Source organism: Rhinoderma darwinii, chromosome 9 (genome assembly GCF_050947455.1).
Source record: "Rhinoderma darwinii isolate aRhiDar2 chromosome 9, aRhiDar2.hap1, whole genome shotgun sequence".
NCBI lineage: Eukaryota > Metazoa > Chordata > Amphibia > Anura > Rhinodermatidae > Rhinoderma > Rhinoderma darwinii.
Window position 1 is genome coordinate 55204065 of NC_134695.1, and position 19897 is coordinate 55223961.

The following is a 19897-nucleotide window of genomic DNA, read 5'->3' on the forward strand; positions in this document are numbered from 1 at the left end:
CACTTTGTTCCTCTGACCGGTCTTCCTTCTGCTCCTCAACCGGGTAAGCTTTTCATCCAACCCATCTCACGCCTGCACGGCATGCCGCAGCATATTGTGTCTGATCTCGGGGTTCAGTTCACCTCGAAGTTCTGGAGAGCCCTCTGCGGACTCCTGGGGGTAAAGTTGGACTTTTCCTCGGCCTACCATCCTCAGTCCAATGGTCAGGTCGAGAGGATCAATCAGATCTTGGAGAACTACTTACACCACTTCATCTCCAAGCAGCATGATGACTGGGTGCAGTTGCTCCCGTGGGCTGAATTCTCTTACAATAATCACACCAGCGAGTGCACACAGAAGGCACCGCTCTTTATTGTCTATGGCCAACACCCACAAATTCCCCTCCCGGTGCCTGATAGGTCCAAGGTACCAACTGCTGACATGGCTTTTAGGGACTTTCTGCAGATCTGGCAGCAGACTCGATCCTCCATCCTTTAAACCAAAGAAAAAATCTTGATATAATAATGTTTAATCAAAGTAATTTTATTTTATCAAAACAAATAATTTATTGCACATAAATACAAAAATAAATAAATAAAGATACAAAAAATAACCCCCCTCCCAAGTATATACTATAGACAATTAAAATATCATAAAATATATGCCAGGTATATAATAATGAATAAAGATTGTAAATATAATGGTATCAAGTCCTCATGCAGAAAAGCATGTACCCTTATGGAAGGATAGGAGAACAATCATATGTATCTCTACATGCAAGAGCAACATCAAAGCACCAGGGAGCTGATATGGATAGTGCTGCAATAACAAGTCGCTCCAGTGCCAATAATACAATGATATAAGTGAAACATGGAGCCCTAAGTCAAAAAAGGAGGAATATCAACTACAATGAGTAATAGAATGGACTATACCTGCAGAGGACATGATGGAGGAAATAATACACCTGGACACCGAGCACCTCGACGCGCGTTTCGCAACCTTCGATCCTCCATCCTGCTGGCGGTCAACTGCATGAAACGGAAGGCGGACACAAGGAGAAGAGAACCTCCTCAGTTTATTCCTGGCATGAAGGTCTGGCTGTCCTCCAAGAATATTCGACTGAGGATGCCGTCGTACAAATTTGCTTCCAGGTTCCTCGAACCCTTCGAGATCCGGCAGCAGATCAACCCTGTCGCCTACAAGCTTCAGCTGCCTCCTACCCTCAAGATCCCCAACTCCTTCCATGTCTCTCTCCTGAAACCAGTGGTTCTGAACCGCTACACCAAGACTCCTAGCCCTGCAGTTGACTCCAGCGGCCCTTCAGACACCTTCGAGGTTAAGGAGATCTTGGACACCAAGAGAGTGAGAGGAAAGACTTTTTATTTGGTGGATTGGAGGGGGTTGGGTCCTGAAGAGAGGTCATGGGAGCCAGAGGAGAACCTCAATGCTCCTACCCTTCTGAAGAAGTTTCTCTCTCACTCTGGCCCCAAGAAGAGGGGGCGTAAAAGGGGGGATACTGTCATGTATATGACTGCGGGCCATCAGGTTCACTCACATCCTGACGGCTGCAGCAATGGGTCTGCGAGCGATGGCCCCAGTCTCCTCCTCAGGAGACGCAAGCACTCACTTCCACTCTTCTCGGCCGGGTCCCGTAGGATGCGCGCACACACTTGTTCCCGCTCTTAAAGAGGCAGCGCGCGCATCAGACTTTAATCTGTAATCAGCCCATAAGTGCCCTGGACTATAAGAAGGGCCCAGCCCCTTGCTTCCATTCCTGAGTGCTGTTTGTCGTATCCTAGTTTGTCTAAGCAAATGGTCTCCTAGTGTTTTCCAGTTTCCAGTGTTCCCTGTTCTTGTATCCTGTTTCCTGTATCCCATGATATCCAGGTCAAGTGCCATGCTGTGCTGTAGTCATGCTGTGCTGTATTCCACGCCTGCGCTACTACACCACGCCTGACGTCTACCTGCTGCTTAGTCCCAGCCTAGCCAGTCTTACTACTGTCCTGCTGCCACAGGTACCCTATACAAACTATAGACTGTGACCTGCGCCCTGTTGGCCAGCTGCCATACCGCCAAGGTGGTATGGCCCAGTGGGTCCACGAACGCTACGTGACATGCTGTTTTCAATTATGATCCAACCATAGTCTATGGCAACTGGTAATAAAACTACCATTGTTGTTAATCAACAGGCTTTGTCACAGTCTTATAACTCCATTTCCAACCAGTTTAGCTGTTAAGTATTTAGGAAGTTAAAATTGATATAAACAGTGTGTAACTGCCGGGTATATAGGGCTACTAGCAATTTCCCCGTAAACCAAGAAAATACGAGGGCATGGATTTGCCTCCTGGGCACCCTTGGAACAAATCCAATGAACACACAAACAGACAGACTGACACATTATACCCGGGCAGCGCCGGGTACTTTTTCTAGTATAATATGTTTTAGAATCTGTAGGAATTTACTGGTCTCCTCAGTGTCTGTAGCATTTAGAGAAGAAGAAGGTTGATAATAAGTAGACTGAAGGCTGAAAACTGATACAAGGAGTTTATTTTTTAGGAGGTTGGGCACATAATCAAGTTTGTGATGGAGAGGATTTAGTACCATATCACGAGACCTTGCCACTATTGAGAGCTTGTTATCAATGGGGTAACATCACATGACACGTTAATGCTAGTATGGAACGTCATTACGTTCTGACGTGCAATGTGTTTGGGCGCTAGGATTATGAGGTCTTTTGACCTATCAGGATGTGTTTTTCGGCTTCGGCGCACAAATAATGTTTACAAAGTGATGCCAGAGAGGGGATATGCTTTACAGTGCCAAGTCCCTCCCTATTAATTTATTAGTTTATGATAGTAGTAACAGGAGGGTAATTATATGTATTTATGCTTGTATGGGGATTTTTATATATGGATCAATTTGTTATACACCACGTGTTTATGTAAGAGTTACGGATTATGAGACTTTGTTATTATAATTGTATAATTAATGTTATAATGAGGGGTGTGTTTATATACCCTGACACGGTTTTCACTATTTGCTTTAGAATGACTCCCTTGTGAGGTTGAAACATTGCCTTTTTCATGTACTATGGCTGAATAAAGACAACACCATTTTTTGGAGATTTCTGGAGTGCCGCTTCGTTTTCTCTTGCATATAGTAATTTAAAACTTCTGTGTTTGGGAATTTCAAGAGTTTAGGAGTTTAAAAGAGCACTAAATCTAGAAACATATAAACATGAAAATTCAAGCAATTGCTCCCTTAGAGGGGCTATTTTATTATGTTTTTGTTTTTTTTAAGCCCAGAAAAATCTCTTTAAGGAAGGAAATGAGCGCCTTTCTATAAGGGTATATACACACAGCTATTTTTAGGCTTATTTTGGACCGTAAAAGCCTCGTATTATGCTCCAAAATACACTTTAAATAAGACTGCATACAGTTTCTATAATCTATAATTGTCTGATGGTCCAGCATTATCAGATTCCAAAGATGGAGGTTGAAGCATAGCGAAATGGGAAATAAAGATCTTCGGAGACTACAACAAAATGTTATTATATGTGCAAATATTGACCTATGGAAGATCAAGGGGGTTGGGAATATACAGTAGGTTCCTTTAAATGACTGAGCTGATTAATCTAACAATACATTTATGTAAAGCATATCATTAGATGTCATATTGTTAGAATTCTTTACACTTTGCTAAAATTTATTTTGTTTTTCGCGTTTTTCCCCCAGAAGTCTGCTTAAATAATAATTAAACATATGAAACTTATCTTATAACCTGTTCAACTTTAGGCATTAACCAGAAAACTTTACCTATATTTTAATTAAAGGAAATAACATGTTAAATATAATCATTTTTTTCTAAAGTCATTATTTTTCGGTTTGTATCTGAAGTCTTTGAAGTTAAATAAATCTGAAAATGTTTTTCTTGGACATTTTACAAATGAGCTCTCAATTTGAATACATAATTTGCATTTTGTTTAGCAGGAATTGAATGCTAGTTTAAGACAGATGCTTGTTCCCATAGAACAGTCTTTACAATTTGCATGTCTTTTTCATTTCTTGTACTATCGACATGTTACAAAATAACAAAAGGTGTCATTTATAAGGGAAAGTTGCCTACTTAAGCATTATTACTAGCTAACAATTGTGATCTACCTTGTGTTTCATTAGGTTAGATTCACACATGTTGCTTTAATGCAATTTTTGGTGCAGTTTTGATGCAATTTTTTTTTGCCAAAGCCAGAAGTGGATCCAAAAGGGAGGAAAATTATAAAGGAAAGACTCATACATCTACTCTTTTTTTCATCTACTCCTCGCTCTGGTTTTGAAAACTGCATCAAAAACTGCATCCAGATCAAATTGGAAAACTTCACATTGCTCCAGAATTCAGGTGTTTAATAAGCATGTTGTAATGACGGGGTAGGGAGACAGACAAGTGAGCCCTAATCTACCCGCCACTAAGTCCCTGCCTACTTGCAACGACCTGTCCTAGGCGACGGAGCACAACTGGGCGACGGTCCCTACGCTCAGTAAGTGCACGACAGACAAACAGACAAGGGTACACAGAAGCTAGGGAAACGGGGCAGCTGCCCACGGAGACACCGTGAGCAACGAGAGTAGTGAACGAGTCGAGTCAAACCAGGAGTGCACGAGGTACAAAACGCTGAGCAGGAGAGTGGTCAGTAAGCCAAGGTCAATAACAAGCAGAGGATCAGTAGTTCAAGCAGCAGAGCCAGGAAACAAGCAGAGCAGAATCACAGGCAAAGGAGGAACAGGAAAGGCAGGTATAAATAGACAGTGGGCGGGAGCTAGCTCCGTCTGGCCAGGCTGTGATAGGCTCTCCCACTCCTAAGCCTGCCATCCTGAGTAGTGGAAGATGGAGTCAGTCTCACAGACATAGGAGCAGGTGCAGACTGATTACCCATGGGTGTCGACACAGAAGCTGTGTCTGGCAGATCCTTTACAGTACCCCCCCTTTTATGAGGGGCCACCGGACCCTTTCAAGGTGGACCTGGCTTATTGGGGAGACGAAGGTGGAACCTCCTGAGCAATACCCCAGCGTGAACATTCCGGGCGGGTTCCCAAGTCCTCTCCTCAGGCCCGTATCCTCTCCAATGGACCAGGTACTGGAGGGAGCCTTGGACCATCCTGCTGTCCACAATCTTGGCCACCTCGAATTCTACCCCCTCATGGGTGAGAACAGGAACCGGAGGTTTCCTCGAGGGAGCCAAGGACGGGGAGCAGCATTTAAGGAGGGAGGCATGAAACACGTTGTGTACTCGAAAAGACGGGGGCAACTCCAGTCGGAAGGAGACAGGGTTAAGGACTTCAATGACCTTGTACGGCCCTATAAACCGGGGAGCAAACTTCTTGGACGGGACTTTAAGGCGCAAATTTTTTGAAGATAGCCACACCAGATCCCCGACCACAAACAAGGGGTTAGCAGAATGTCTTCTATCTGCCTGTGTCTTTTGTATGCTCTGGGACGCCTCTAGGTTCTTCTGAACCTTGGCCCAGACTGTGCACAGTTCCCAATGAACGACCTCTACCTCGGGATTGTTGGAACTACTAGGTGAAACGAAGGAGAACCGTGGATTAAACCCAAAATTACAGAAAAAGGGGGAGACCCCTGACGAGTTACTGACCCGGTTATTAAGGTAAAATTCGGCGAGGGGAATGAAGGGGACCCAATCATATTGACAGTCAGAGATAAAACACCTTAAATATTGTTCTAGAGACTGATTAGTCCTCTCAGTTTGGCCATTAGTTTCAGGCTGGAAGGCCGAGGAGAAGGACAGATCAATCTCCAACTTTTTACAGAAGGCTCTCCAAAACAATGAAACAAATTGTACCCCTCTGTAAGAAACAATATTGACAGGAACCCCATGGAGACGCAGGATGTGTTTGACAAACAAGGTAGCTAACGTCTTAGCATTGGGTAGTTTCTTGAGGGGCACAAAGTGGCACATCTTACTGAAGCGGTCTACTACAACCCACACCACCGACTTGCCTTGAGATGGAGGCAAATCGGTGATAAAATCCATGGAGATATGGGTCCAAGGTCTCTGGAGAATGGGCAAAGAACATAGTAAGCCCGCTGGTCGGTACCTGGGAGTCTTGGACCTAGCACAAACTTCAAAAGCGGCGACGTAGGCCTTAACGTCTTTAAGCAACCCAGGCCACCAGTAGTTTCTGGCAATGAGGTGCTTGATACCCAGGATGCCTGGATGGCCAGAAAGTGCAGAGTCATGATTTTCCCTAAGTACCCTTAACCGGAATTGCAGGGGAACAAACAGCTTGTTCTCTGGAAGGTTCCCGGGAGCTGAACCTTGATCAGCCGCAATTTCGGAGACTAAATCAGAATTAATAGAGGAAATTATTATACCTGGAGGCAAAACACAAGCAGGATCTTCCTCCGAAGGAGGGCTGGCCATGAAGTTACGCGACAGTGCATCAGCCTTAATATTTTTAGACCCAGCCCTATAGGTGACCAAAAAGTTGAATCTGGTAAAAAATAACGCCCATCGAGCTTGTCTCGGGTTTAGCCTCCGGGCAGATTCTAGGAAAACCAGATTCTTGTGGTCGGTAAGGACCGTTACCTGGTGCCTAGCCCCCTCCAGGAAGTGGCGCCACTCTTCAAATGCCCATTTAATGGCTAAGAGTTCGCGGTTGCCAATATCATAGTTACTCTCAGTGGGCGAAAACTTCCTGGAGAAGTAGGCACAGGGACGGAGATGGGTGAGGGACCTGGTACCCTGGGACAAGACAGCACCCACTCCCACCTCGGAAGCGTCAACCTCCACGATGAATGGCTCCATTTGGTTGGGCTGAACCAGCACTGGGGCAGAGATAAAGTACTTCTTAAGGACCTCAAATGCCTGGACAGCCTCAGGAGGCCAGTGGAGGAGATCAGCACCTTTGCGAGTGAGATCCGTAAGAGGCTTAGCGATGAGCGAGAAGTTAGCAATAAATCTCCTGTAATAATTAGCGAACCCCAGGAAGCACTGTAAAGCCTTCAGGGAGGCAGGTTGGACCCATTCCGCCACAGCCTGGACCTTGGCGGGGTCCATGCAGAATTCATGAGGAGTGAGGATTTGACCCAAAAATGGTATCTCCTGCACCCCAAACACACATTTTTCGATCTTAGCAAACAGTTTGTTTTCCCGTAGGGCCTGGAACACCTTCCTGACATGCTCAATGTGGGAGGACCAGTCCTTGGAAAACACAAGAATGTCATCAAGGTACTCTACAAGAAATACCCCCAGGTAGTCTCTTAAAATCTCATTTATGAAATTCTGGAAGACCGCGGGAGCATTACACAACCCAAAGGGCATGACGAGATATTCAAAATGACCTTCGGGCGTGTTAAATGCAGTCTTCCACTCATCCCCCTCTTTGATGCGGATAAGGTTATAAGCCCCCCGTAGATCAAACTTAGAGAACCATTGGGCTCCCTGAACCTGATTGAAGAGATCAGGAATCAAAGGAAGGGGGTACAGGTTCCTTACAGTGACCTTATTCAAGTTCCGGTAGTCAATGCACGGCCTAAGACCACCATCCTTCTTCCCTACGAAGAAGAAGCCAGCACCTACCGGAGAAGTAGAGGGGCGAATGTAACCCTTGGCCAGGCATTCCTGGATATACTCTCTCATGGCTTCACGTTCGGGACAAGAGAGATTAAATATCCTACCCTTAGGGAGCTTAGCTCCTGGTGCCAAATCGATTGCGCAATCGTATTCTCTATGAGGAGGCAACACTTCGGAGGCCTCTTTCGAGAAAACATCAGCGAAGTCCTAAAGAAACTCAGGTAGAGTGTTCACCTCCTCAGGGAGAGAAATAGAATTAACAGAAAAACATGACGTCATGCATTCATTACCCCATTTGGTAAGATCCCCAGTATTCCAGTTAAACGTGGGATTATGCAACTGCAACCAGGGAAGGCCTAAAACCAAATCGGACGATAATCCCTGCATCACCAGTACAGAGCACTGGTCCAAATGCATGGAGCCAACAAGGAGTTCAAAAACAGGGGTATGCTGTGTAAAATAACCATTAGCAAGAGGAGTGGAGTCGATACCCACTACCGGGACAGGTTTAGGCAAATCAATCAATGGCATAGCTAGAGACATAGCAAATTCCACAGACATAATATTAGCAGAAGACCCTGAATCCACGAAGGCACTGCTGGTAGCAGACCTACCACCAAAAGAGACCTGAAAGGGAAGCAAGATTTTATTAGGTTTCATATTTACGGGAAATACCTGTGCGCCCAAGTGACCTCCCCGATGATCACTTAGGCGAGGAAGTTTTCCGGCTGCTTATTCTTACGCCTAGCACAGTTGTTCACTTGATGCTTGTCATCCCCACAGTAGAAGCAGAGACCATTCTTCCTGCGGAACTCTCTACGTTGTTGGGGGGACACGGAGGCCCCGAGTTGCATAGGTACATCCGAGTCTTCCGTGGAAGAACAAAGCAACGGAACCTCGGGAGCCATCATGGGGGAGTCAGAGGAGAAGGCACAAAAACGTTCAAGTCGTCGTTCCCTGGGACGTCGGTCAAGTCGTACCGCTAAAGCCATAACCTGATCTAGGGAGTCAGAAGAGGGATAGCTAACTAGCAGGTCTTTCAGGGCGTTCGACAGACCCAATCTAAACTGGCACCTTAAGGCAGGGTCATTCCACCGAGAAGCTACACACCACTTCCTAAAGTCAGAACAATACTCCTCAACAGGTCTCTTACCCTGACGTAAGGTCACCAACTGACTCTCGGCAAAGGCAGTCTTGTCAGTCTCGTCATAAATGAGCCTGAGAGCGGAAAAGAAAAGATCAACGGTAGGAAAGTTCAGGGGCGTCAGGAGACAAGGAGAAGGCCCATTCTTGGGGCCCGTCCTGGATCCGGGACATAATTATACCCACCCGCTGGCTCTCAGAACCTGAGGAGTGGGGCTTTAAGCGAAAATAGAGCCTACAACTCTCCCGAAAGGAGAAAAAAGTCTTCCGGTCCCCTGAGAACCGGTCAGGCAACTTGAGGTGGGGTTCAAGAGGTGAAGTGGCGGGCACTACCAGGGTAGCATCATGCTGGTTGTCCCTCTGAGCCAGGGCTTGGACCTGTAGGGAGAGGCCCTGCATTTGCTGAGCCAGGGTCTCAAGGGGGTCCATAGTTGTGTCAGGGACCAGGGTAGACTAGGTATATGGGCCTGTGATTATGTAATGACGGGGTAGGGAGACAGACAAGTGAGCCCTAATCTACCCGCCACTAAGTCCCTGCCTACTTGCAACGACCCGTCCTAGGCGACGGGGTACAACTGGGCGACGGTCCCTACGCTCAGTAAGTGCATGACAGACAAACAGACAAGGGTACACAGAAGCTAGGGAAACGGGGCAGCTGCCCACGAAGACACCGTGAGCAACGAGAGTAGTGAACGAGCCGAGTCAAATCAGGAGTGCATGAGGTACAAAACGCTGAGCAGGAGAGTAGTCAGTAAGCCAAGGTCAATAACAAGCAGAGGATCAGTAGTTCAAGCAGCAGCAGAGCCAGGAAACAAGCAGAGCAGAATCACAGGCAAAGGAGGAACAGGAAAGGCAGGTATAAATAGACAGTGGGCGGGAGCTAGCTCCATCTGGCCAGGCTGTGATAGGCTCTCCCACTCCTAAGCCTGCCATCCTGAGTGGTGGAAGATGGAGTCAGTCTCACAGACATAGGAGCAGGTGCAGACTGATTACCCACGGGCGTCAACACAGAAGCTGTGTCTGGCAGATCCTTTACACGTGTGAAGTATTTCCCAAAGATCAGCATTTTTTTCTTCCAGTCCTTTAAATGTCTACATTCAAGACCGGGAAGTGTGTGTCATACTTGATATCTGATGGAACTGAAGTCTAGTCTCCTGGATTCCTACCTCAGATTACAAACCTGCTTGATTATATGAGCATGTCTCTTGTGACCCTTCCCCTCCTCTCCATGTGGAACATGTCAGCAAGCTTTAAATTGGGTCCAGCTATACATGTACAGAAGGAGAGACAAGCAGAGCCCTCACTGTGCATGCCCCATCCCAAGAAGTGCTTGAAAGTCTAGATTTAGAATGATGTCTAACAAGAGGAAGGTCCTATCAGGGTTGTACATAAAAAAAAATCCTATTACTATGGCCAACCTTAGGTGAAAAAAAAACTGCAATTCTAAAAACATGACAGCCATGGACACCTCATGATTGCATCACGAGAGGGGGGGCAATGGATTGACAGAGGACGCCATCCATCCCTCTCTTTCTAAAAGCTGAGATGCCACAGTCGCTATTGGCCATAGCATCTTAAATGCCCAGGAACTGAGTTATCTCCGATCCCTGCTGGTAGAGCAAGGCATCAGCTGTAATACCCAGCTGACACCTTCAGCGTATGTAGTGGACTCATCTCCTATGCCCGCTCTATACTTCTGCCCCTCGGCCTGGTCGTACACTTATGTAATTGTTTCTTAAGAGATTAAAACACAAGTTAGGCACAATATCTAATGTAACTAAATGCCATAATTTCCTTGATGGGAAAAGAAAGCTATAATGGGAAAATCAACTTGTTTGAGAATTTCCTGTGCTTTTTAGCCTAGGCGGACTTGTTTGCCAAATCTGATAGGGTCTGCTGAATAGTAATTTAAGCTCTGCTTACATCGCAGTTGTGAGCCTCCAGTGGGATTAGTCACTTTTAACGGCAAGAATTTTGATCAAAATGATGGAAACCTAAATAACATCTTAAGGGATCCCAGTATGTTAATGGGGTCCATTATATGCCATTTGGATCCATTGTACAATGGGCCAGCACAGTGTCATGGCTTTAATTTTAAACAGAAGCCATGATGCCAGTCTGAACGGAGATGTACAAAATGACAAGGGGTTAAATCACTGTGAAAATTTGAAACCACAAACATTCCTTATTGTATTAAAAGACAGAACCATGTGACTATAGACTTACTAAAAAATAAACGTACAACATACGCCATGTTTTAAATACCTTTTCTTATTAATGACCACACATACCTTGAAACAACTCAGGACATAAATCACAGGTCTGAAGCCAATTTCCTTAGGGGCGCGCAACCTACGAAGGAGACAAACGCCTGCTGAATATATAGACACAAGAAGGTGTGAATGTACAAAATGGCAAGAATTCCATAAACTGGATTCCACCCATTCTACTACTTGTAATAGGTAGTTATATGATGATGGGGGTTGCAATAAATATTTGATTTATATACTCAATATGTTTTAAGTGGTTTTTATCCTATTAACATATTGGGGGAGATTTACTCAGCAAAATGCATCAGAATGTTATCCTTAAATGGTGCCAAAAATAGGAGGACACTTACTTTGACGGTTTTTAAGTTTTGAGGGCGTGGCTAAGATAAGAGAAGTCATAAAATACCCCTAGATGTGCACCGTTTTCTGGTGCAAAATCTTGGTGCACATGTACACAAGCCATAAGGATGTGTCTAACATACCTAGCCAGCTGCAACTTCCAAATTTATCATTTTGATCACTTTAACGCAATTCGCACCATTTTCATAGACGCCCAAATTCATGCATACTACGAGATTAACACATGTCCACCATTGTAATTAATTCATAACGTACATTATATCAAGTTATAATATATGGGATATGTAAATTATAGGAATATTATAAGTCACTAAGGAGTTGCCTGACTCGCAGAACTCAGAGTTGACTTCTAATATTCTTTATAATTTATAGAAGGAGGTACATTAATACACAACTCATCTGCTACAGAACCTCTTTTTAAATCTGTTGATTGAAATGAAATGCCCTCATCCTTATCAATAAGAAGTTCTGCAGCATCTGAGGTGTATTATGATGTTTTGTAGCGGCAGTGACACAGAAATGTAGAGGGGAAGCATTACATGACAGTCAATCAGTGGTTGACAAAGGAGAAGGAACTTCCTGCAGAAGAGTTCTGTGAAAGACTTTGCCTGCAGGAAAAGAAACACAGTGGGAATTTATTAAATAGTAAGAAAAGTCTCTTAATAAATGTGTTGCATGTTTCAGCGCAACGACCGCGACCATGTACCATTCAGTCCCCCCATCAGACATAAAATAAAAACCCACTTACTCACCTAACCGCTCTTTCATCACTCCACCGCTGCTCGTACAAGGTCCTGACGCCAGGCATTAAGGCCTTATCTGCGACGCAGCACTATAATTTCATCAGTGCTGCATCGCATACAATGTCCTGACAGTGCCCAGCATCATTACGTTGAATGAGCAGCGCTGGAATGATGAGAGAGCTGAAGGAGAGAAGAGGAGCGGAGAGGTGAGTATAAATTTTATAAAAAAATTGTTTTTATTATTTTCAATGGTGGAGTAGTCTAATCATCAAGGGCAAGGTAGGGGCTATGCCCCATAGAGTGAAATATACACCAGATAGGAGCTGGCATAGATTTTCACTTTAATTTATGCCAGTTTTCAGGCGTGAATTAAAATAAATTTGTCGGGTCCCGCATATTGTGGTGTTTTGACTTTTCTATGCCAGAAAATTGGCATAGAAATGTTGATAAATTATATGTGGCGTCATTTCCCTGTTGCCAGTCATTGGAAAATTGTCATTGACATGTATCATATAGACTGAATCTAGATAGCATTTTGTAGCTAATAAGAGTGAATAAAAAAAAAAGGAAATAAATACATGTTTTGCAAGAAGTTGAAAGAAATTTAAAATAAAAACTTTTTTCTCCTCTGCTATTTTATTGTTGTTACTATTCATCTTTTCCGTTTCAATGCAAACAGAAAAAACAAGAAAAGTGAGTCATATTTTCATAACCAGTTGATATGAATACAGGAGGTAATCATTCTAGTTTTCTTCCTTTATTTTAATTATTTGCTTTTGTTTATGCCGGGCTATTGGTAGCAAATAATACATATTGAATGCTGGTTTCTAAATGCATGACTACCTGAATTTCCCTACTGTAAGCAATTATAATGAATATATTTATTTTGTAAACAAGATGTATTCGTATATTAGTGACGCTCCTATGCCTGAGAGGAGCTTTGTAAAAAAAAGTTATTGCTAGGTAATGACACACACATATGCTGCAATTTTAATTGTAACTTGTTATTAGAAATCTGTGGATTATATATTATTTTACTTGGCAGAGAAATCAATAAAGTCATCTGTGCTGGGTTTAATAAAACCACATACAATGTGCAATTAATTTCTCTGACTTTCTTCTTTGGAAAATTAAAGTGAAATCAACACCTCATTGTGAGCAGGGTGTAACTATAGGCGGTGCAGAGGTAGCAGTTCCACCCATGCCCTGATACCTGAGGGGGGCCAAAGCCCTTTCTGCTGCATAAGAAGACACCATTACTATAAATTACCCATGGTAGGAAGGGGCTCACTTACAGATTTTGAATTAGGGTCCAAAAACTTTAATTCGTATCTCTGCTCAGAAGTAGAGCACAATTTATTCAACAGCTCAAGGTGTTGGAGGAATTAATCAAATCATTTCTGATCTTGCTCCACAGAAAACAGATGATTATATACTGAAAACCAAACTGTGAGAAAACCATTAAAAATTAGACAACTAGAGTCAAGAAGATAACAAGTATCTTTAGAGCCTAAAAGCAAAACTTGGAATGGGGTCCCATTCCACCATTTTCAGCATACTAAATTTCTCTCTTCTCCCACTTCATCCACAATGATCACCATTTTGTCCTAGATTTACAGTGGAAAAAATCTGCGAAGATTTAAGGTTATGCTCCCAATTTTTAAAGTCAATTCTGTTGCAGAAATGCTGTAGATTTTCTCTGCAGATTTCCCATTGTGCAATCCATGGCAAAACCCACAACAAAATCCACCTATTGATGTGTATTCAGAGCAAAATCTATGGCGGAAAATTTCCTCAGCTTCAGGATTCACTCCCTGAGTCTCCTTTTACAGTGGTGCTGGGCCCCCTCAAATGCTGAGCCCTATAGCAGTTGCTATGCCTGCTACCTTGATAGTTAGGTTACAGTCAGTGTTCCCTATAAGGTGCGCGACTGCGCACCTTCCTTGCTCACTAAATTTTAAAGCCTGCACACTGTCACAAGCGGCAGGCGGATGAATTGGCGCTATCTATAGGTGGGCAGTGTGTAATGCTATCTAAAGAGGGGGTGTGGTACTATTTGCAGGGGGCTGTGTGTGGCGCTATCCACAGGGGTGTGTGTGGCGCTATGCACAGGGGGGTATTGTGGCGCTCTCTACATGGGGGGTTATGTGGTGCTACCCATAGGTAGGGCTGTGTGGGATGCTGTCTACAGGGGGCTGTGTGTGGCACTATCCATAGGGGGGTGTGTGATTATATTTACAGGGGGCTGTGTGTGACACTATCTACAGGCTGTCTGTGTGGCGCTATCTATTGGGACAGTGGTTTTAGAGAGGGATTCTTTCGTTGATGCCTATAATTGGTGTTTATAACTGTCTATTTTACTGGTGGACTTGTAATATTATAGTGTTTAAAAAAGTATATTAGCGCTTACTGGGGGTATTACTGTTGGTCATCAGATCGCCCACCATTGATGGAGATTTTCCCTGCTTCCTAACTCCTCCGCTCAGGAGCTGCCAAGACTTAGAGGGAACATTGGTTACAGTAAATTGGCTCATGTAGGTTCACATTCACACTGTTCAATCCTGGAAGCACACAACGTTTGGTGTCTTAAGTCTCACTGTATTAATCAGCCACATCTTTCATGGGCTGTGCCTAGGATCAGGAGCTGCCTGTGGCAGGGCTTAACAGAAGCCGGTAAAAATGACAATATACTGCAATATATTAGTATTGCAGTGCATTGTACCAGTGATCCAACAATCACTGGTTCAGGTCCCCTAGGGGGATTAATAGATTGTGTAAAAAAAAGTTAAATAAAGTTTTTAGTAGTGAAAAAATTTAAAAGTCCATAAACCCCTCTTTTCCCATTTTTCCTTTTAAGTAATGTAAAAAATAAAAAAATAAACAAAATTGGTATCGATGCATTCATCATAGTCTGAACTATTACAGTATAGCATTAAACAGTGAACGCTGTAAAAAGAAAAAAATATAAAACGGCAGAATCACTATTTTTTGGTCAACTTAGTGGTGAAAAAAAATGTAATAAAAAGTGATCAAAAGCTCGTATGTTCCAAAATACTGGTACCAATAAAAACCACAGCTTGTGCCGCAAAGAAATAATCCCTCACATCGCTCAATCGACGAAAAAATAAAAACGTTATGGCTTTCAGAATATGGTGGGAGGGAAAAATCTTTTTTTTTTCTACCAAATCGTTTTTTCTTTGTAAAAAGAGTAAAACATTAAAAAACCTATATAAATCTGGTATCGTTGTAAGCATATTGGCCAGCAGAATAAAGCAAATTTGTCATTTTTACCGCAAGGTGAAAGACGTAAAAACGAAACCCAAAAGAAAATGGAGGAATCACAGTTTTTTCCAATGCCCCGCTTATAATTTTTTTTCCGTTTCCCAGTACATTATATGGTACTTTACATGGTGCCAGTTGAAACTAAAACTCCTCCCAAAAAAAACAAGCCTCCACACCACTCCATTGACGGAAAAATAAAAAAGTTATGGCTCATAGGGGGTGGGGAGTATAAAACGAAAATAAAAATAAAAAATGGCTTGGACTCTAAGGGTTAACCCCATTCATTAAGTATTTTGATGTACAAATTCCGGCTAACTCCGGGGATATTTACCGCCTTAATTATGCTTCCCTGTTATGATCCATTGAGAAGGGTTCGGAAAAGTGGCATTCTCACCCCTTGTCATGGTTCGGATGGATGAACGCTTTTAAAATTAACATATTGCCTCATTTACTTTATTTTTTCCAGGCCCTCCCAATGGGACTGCCTTAGAAATGTCATGCCTCCCTCCAATCCCTGACAAGGAAATTTATTTGGAGGGGGACACCTTCTCGACTGCAACGCTAAATCATAACTAGAAGCAAAGAAAGGAGAGGGCGGATCTTCCTGACTTCTCCTTATATCATAAAGCCACTTTTCTTACTTGTCTACTGATATATCCCATCAACCTTTTACTAAACTATGGGTTACCCTTAGTGCATCAAGGAATAATTTCCCTTTTGCTTCTTTGATGGGGTTACAATGTGCCTTACACCCTTTGCGTTTAACATTATCTCCGCTGTACGTGCCTCTACTCAGTTACTGGAATTCTATCAGGGACGCTAGTCCCCGTATGCCTATATTACTAATCCTTTGTTTCCTGCTTGTCAATCTATTAACACTTTTCTGGGACTATCATTTTCTTCAGCTCAGTTTAGGAATGTCATCGTATACGGCCCCTTCAAGTCATTGGATGCCTTTATATCGGAACAACTGATTCCTGGAAATGCATGGTATGCCTGTGGACAGCTACGTAGAGTTTCTTTGACTAAATTTGAATCAATATATGCCTTGAACTCTCTGCACCCTCATTTGATCTCCTTACTTTATAATTTCACTGTATAAACAACTTTGTTCATCAGATGTACAATTGTCCTGCACTGTCTTCACTCTCAATGACGTGGGGGTCTGTTTCCTCCTTAAAAAACAAAAAGGTTTACTTTTTCAAAGCTTTAAGGCTGGCTAGTCCACAAATTTGGAGATCATCTGAACCCCCAACCAGATCTCAATAAATAAGCTCCTTACAGAACATAATGCATTTATAAAAAGACTTAACTGCCTCGGCATATAATACATATAATGTTTATTCAAATTTGGCTGCCATGGACTCAGTTTCAAAGTTCTCCAGCACTCACGGTATGGAAAGACACCGGTCTGACCACTTAATATTTAAGAAGATATCAGAATCAATAGACTTATGGCTGTTAAACAAATTGTGGCAAAATAGCATCTGAACCCCCTATTAAGTTCGTTTTACACATTAGAAAAAGGATTACATAACCCCGGACAGGCTTCCCCATAATGCCTGCCAGGCAGCTGTCCCAAAATACACTTTGGTTATTCCTCCCTGTACCCATATATTTTGCAGTCACTTTGACATTACTATTTCTGGCTTTGTGTTAAAGGGATTGTCTGGGCATGCAGTGGTTTTTCAAACTGATGACCGTTCCACAGGTCGAAACAGCTGATTAGTGTAGAGTCCGGGTGTCGGTCCCCCACCGATTATATACTGATGGCTTATCCTGTGGATAGGTCATCAGTATGAAAAACCATCCCATGCCCAGACAACCCCTATAAGTTTTCACGGCAATTGGGGCACTTGCGATTCGAGGTGAATTTATACAAGCCAAATTGATTCAGATGGCTGATTCGAACAAAAACGGAGCCAAAACAAATTTTGGGAAATTCACTCATCTCTAATCCTAATACTATGGAGAAACCCCAAATTTAGACTATTTAAACTTATCTTTCTTTAATATGCATTATTTATTAAGTCTCAACATGTTCTGAAAACAGAATACTCAAGTAACCCCAACAGGTCAAGACTTGAGAATTTCCGATAGAGATTGAAATTATTTCAATCCCCAGTGCAATATTAAGGAAATCCTCAATATATTATGTGTTGGAGTTCCTTGAGGACTGGATAGAAAAGCACTCCCCTAGGGCAATTTTAATAGGAAGCCAAAGAACCTAGATATATTTTTGTACTGTGGGAGGAAACCGGAGAACTCAGAGTAGATGCATGTGACAAATGGATAAACATACATTCTCCATGCAGATGTTGTCTTTGTCAAATTCAAAGCCAGGGTTCCAATAGTAACTAATGAGCCTCAAGGGCTGATAAAACTAGTCTATTCGATATATACAACTCAATAGACGCTATTTATTCACAACATGTCTGCAAAGTTTGCTGCATACACTCTCTTTAACCTATGACCTTAAAAAATGATGCAGAAAAACAGGTACATTTGTGGAAAAATTACAAAGAAATAATGTATGTTTTTCTTGACATGACAGATCATGCCGTACGTTCATAGATTTTGTGATATATCAAAGATTAATATCACTACACAAACAAAAATGTCAGCAAGAGTAGAAATCAACATTTTTACAGGATCTCGAAAAGACTGTACTGGAAACACGGCAAACAAAGAAAGAGAGAGGACATTCTTCAGATTCCTGTACTATAAGGCACATTATTTTACCTCCTTGTATTGGATGTCCCTCTTGTGGAATAAATCTGAATGTAAGTAACATTGAATAGTGCCCATTTTAGGCCAACAATAAGGCAATATTATGTTTTTGGAATTATGTAAATAATTCTAATTATCTGGCAAATTTTCCATATGCATTGTTGAAACCTCCTAGGAATGCCGTATGATATTTGTTTTAAGAACAACTTGACAAAATCTTTCGCAAGAATGAAACTTTCCTTATAGCAATTCTTTTATACATGATAAACTTTTATCACACAAAAAGAATGTAGAAATTAGCAAAGCCAATACTAAGATGTGGACCCTTTGAGTCTCCATAGAGTTGGCACTGGCCAAACTGGAAATTAGGGTCTAAATTGTCTTCAGTTCTTAAAGAAAACCTATCATCTCTCCTGACATTAAAGTGAATACTTGAATTACCCATAAAATATAAATTCTAGAACAAATCTTAGAATTATGCGCAGTGTCGTTCCTCTGAAATTCCCCCAAGAAATGTATGAATCAATTGACAACTTGGCGTTACAAGTTGGGGGGGGGTGTCCTCACAAAGACTGACACTGGCCAATCATATAAATTGACAACTGGGTGTTACCATTCCCTTTGTCAAACGGGCGTGTTTCTACACACTTTGACTATTAGGACTGATTGGACAGTGTCAGGCTGTGTAGGGACACACCCCCAACTGGTAACATTAATTAAGACCGCCCACTAGACTCATTAACTCAGAGGAAGCAGGGGTTTAAACCAATAAATTACAGGTTATACTGAATCTATTCCGACAAAACTATATATCAATCTGCTCAGCTCCTCCTGCTCTATAACATGCTGCCTGCATGTTTATTTATTGTAATAAGTTCCCTTTAATAGATAGTATGAATCAGAAATTGTGACAATTATAATATCAGGTATTCATGTGAGCTCTAGAGCAGATGCTTTATATTCATAGAATATCTTTCATAATACTAATTGTAACAATTATGTACAATACTGAAAAGTGATCGGACTAAATACACACATAATTCACACTGAAAATACACTGCAGTTCTGAATGTTGTAACAGAAATCAGCAGCAAAAGGAAAGTGATATGTAATTATATAATGTGGAACTAAAACCCATTGAAGTAAGTGAAATATATTCTAATAAGCATGAGGATAGTTGGAAAAGCTTTTACAGTGATAATTAAGCCCAGAGGGTTAAATAGATGAACTTGACATTGCACTAATGGGATCTTACAAATATAGGCTCTTCGTTGTCAATGTACATTAGCAATCTATAGACGTAATGCTGCATGCTAGGTTTGACTGTTGGTGGAGATCCCAATTATTTTCATTTGTTATATTTTAGCGGGTTTCCTAGTCCATAGGTTAGAATACATTTTTGTTCTTAGTCTTCATTTGCTCTTCTGCAGATTTTCAGGTATGAAGTGGATGATAATGATGATGATGATGATGATGATAAAACAACCTGCAGCAAAACGTAATTCAATGATTTAGGCCTCATGCATACGTCAGTATTCTGGTCAGTGTTTTGTCTCAGTATTTGGAAGCCAAAACCAGTACTGGAACATAAACAGAGAAAACCTATAATGGACAGATTTGCACCTCTTCCGTGTTTTGGACCCACTCCTGGTTTTGGGTTTCATGTACTGAAGCAAAATACTGACCAGAATACTGACATGTGCATGAGGCCTTAGACATGGGCCACATGGAGACTTTTTGTAACGCTATTAGTTGATTTTGTTGAGCTACAACTGTAGTCCAAAGGAATACATTGAGA

At 42.3% G+C, this 19897-nt stretch overlaps 2 long non-coding RNA genes across 2 annotated transcripts in view; one reads left to right on the top strand and one right to left on the bottom strand.

Moving 5' to 3' along the window:
- Positions 1 to 11066, bottom strand: part of LOC142660390 (uncharacterized) — a 56810-nt gene extending 45744 nt beyond the window's left edge. Inside the window, exon 1 of the long non-coding RNA XR_012850474.1 lies at positions 11006 to 11066. This is a non-coding gene — a long non-coding RNA (uncharacterized LOC142660390). The remainder of the gene's footprint in view (positions 1 to 11005) is intronic.
- The window catches only part of LOC142660821 (uncharacterized), a 102422-nt gene extending 86063 nt beyond the window's left edge, over positions 1 to 16359 (top strand). The window contains exon 3 of the long non-coding RNA XR_012850570.1: positions 16275 to 16359. This is a non-coding gene — a long non-coding RNA (uncharacterized LOC142660821). The remainder of the gene's footprint in view (positions 1 to 16274) is intronic.
- The last annotated feature ends 3538 nt before the right edge of the window (positions 16360 to 19897 follow it).